Source organism: Rosa rugosa, chromosome 4, assembly GCF_958449725.1.
Source record: "Rosa rugosa chromosome 4, drRosRugo1.1, whole genome shotgun sequence".
Classification (NCBI taxonomy): Eukaryota; Viridiplantae; Streptophyta; class Magnoliopsida; order Rosales; family Rosaceae; genus Rosa; species Rosa rugosa.
In genome coordinates, this window is record NC_084823.1 from 40,977,749 (window position 1) to 40,979,959 (window position 2,211).

General features: G+C 43.3%; 1 pseudogene; it reads left to right on the forward strand.

Annotated features, from left to right (window-relative positions):
• The first annotated feature begins 907 nt into the window (after positions 1-907).
• LOC133744828 (aspartic proteinase 36-like) lies at positions 908-2,211 on the forward strand (annotated as a pseudogene).

Genomic DNA, 2,211 nt, shown 5'->3' on the forward strand with positions numbered 1-2,211 from the left:
TTTAAAAGGGAAAATTCTACAAAATGTTAACGTATGACATGCATACAATTGCCTTAAAAGTGGTAATTTGAGTCCTCAAAATAGTAATATTAGTCCTCAAAGTGGTAACATGAGTCCTTAAAGTGGTAAATTTTCTTAGTTACCACATGAGTTCTCAAAATAGTAATATTAGTCCTCAAAGTGGTAACACGAGTCCTTAAAGTGGTAAATTTTCTTAGTTTACCATATGAGTCCTCAAAATAGTAATATTAGTCCTCAAAGTGGTAACATGAGTCCTTAAAGTGGTAAAAATAGTTGATGTATGAGAAATGTTAACATACCATAGCTTTACCCCTTTAAAAGTACATGTATCATTTTAAAAGTCCTCGAAGAGTTCAGATACTGTTGAAGTAAAAAACCCTGTGGAAAATGCTACTGAAAAACCAATGGCAAGGCTGGAATTACCAAGTCCTTTTCTAAGGCTACAAGGAAATCAGTTGTGGGATGGCACATTTTGGTTCCAAGGTGTAGCTACTCCCATTTTGCCGCCAGTGGGAAGATCGTTGTTTGGTGGACCTGAATCAAGCAAAGTAAGAAAGCCTATTGTGATTAAGAGTGCAGTTCTAAAGCCACATTGGCTTTAATGCCTGTTGAGGTTGAGCAGCAATCAAAGAGGGAACGTTCCTACTCCTTCCTAAAAAGCTACAATTTCTTATGTCTGACTTGCTTGAAGAAAAGACTAGTCCAGTTTCTTCTACAAAGAAAGTAAAAGTGCTGGAATTCACGTCTAAATTCACAGTCAAATCTCTGAGACTGATTAGAGAAATCGTAATTCTATGAAAATTAGACTGATTAAAGACTAGTCCCTACCACGCCTCCTCCTCAACACACCCCTATTTGGTCTCAAACTTTCCTCCAATATCTTCTCCAATCCAAGTTAGGTATTGTTTCCCATCTGGGTTTTTCTCCCAAAACCAAGAAAAGTCTCCTTCTTGCTTCTGGGTCCTATACTCCAATCCCAAACAGATATTACCACCCTCAACTTTTCAAAAAAAAAAACCCATCTTTCTATTCCCCCAAAAGCTTCAATCCACCCTTCAAAATCGAATCTTGGCATCGAATTCCATCAGGGTTCTGTGTATGGATCCTGGACCAACATCAAGATCGGTTCTTTTCAGATTTCTTCTACTTGTCTCTTTGATTCTACATGTTTCCGGCAACTTGGTCTTCCTGTCGAGTCACAAGTTCCAGGGCCGCAGTCGGCAGTGGTCACTTAGTGAGTTAAAAGCCCACGACGCTCGGCGCCACGGCCGGAACCTCCTCTCTGTTTCTTCATCAGCTGTGGATCTGGAGTTGGGCGGCAACGGCCACCCTTCCGAGACCGATCTCTACTTCGCCAAGCTCGGAATCGGATCCCCGTCGAAGGACTACTATGTGCAAGTCGACACCGGCAGCAACATTTTGTGGGTCAATTGCATTGAGTGCGCCAATTGCCCCAAGAAAAGCGACATTGGAGTCAAGCTCACATTGTATGATCCAAAGGACTCTTTCACTTCCCAATCCATCACTTGTGATCAGGACTTTTGCACTTCGCAATATGATGGTCAGTTGCCGGGTTGTAAACCGGAGTTGCTGTGTCAATATAATGTGGTCTATGGGGATGGGAGCTCGACTGCAGGGTACTTTGTGAAGGATGTGATTGAGTTTGATAAGGTTAGTGGGAGTCATCAGACTTCGGTGACGAATGGGAGCATAGTTTTCGGGTGTGGAGCTGAGCAGTCAGGGCAGCTAGGGAAGTCGTCTGAGGGGCTTGATGGGATTCTTGGTTTCGGGTAAGCGAATTCGTCCATGATTTCGCAGTTGGCTGCAGCTGGGAAGGTGAAGAAGCAATTTGCACATTGTTTGGACAATGTGAATGGGGGTGGCATTTTCATAATTGGGGAAGTTGTGGAGACGAAATTGAAGCTGAACATGACTCCATTAGTGGCCAAAAGTGCGCATTACAATGTGGTCATGGAGGCGATTGAGGTGGGTGGTGATGTTGTAGACCTGCCTTCGGATACATTTGACAGTGGAGACAAGGCAGTGGTGGTGGTTATGAGCAGAAGGGCTTGGGATTTAAGACGCAAAACCAACGAAGTGAAGAGAGAGATAGAGAGAGACCGTTTTACCCCTCAAACTAACGACGTCATTGACGTCGTGTACATATACTGGGTCGGGTTTACAATTTGA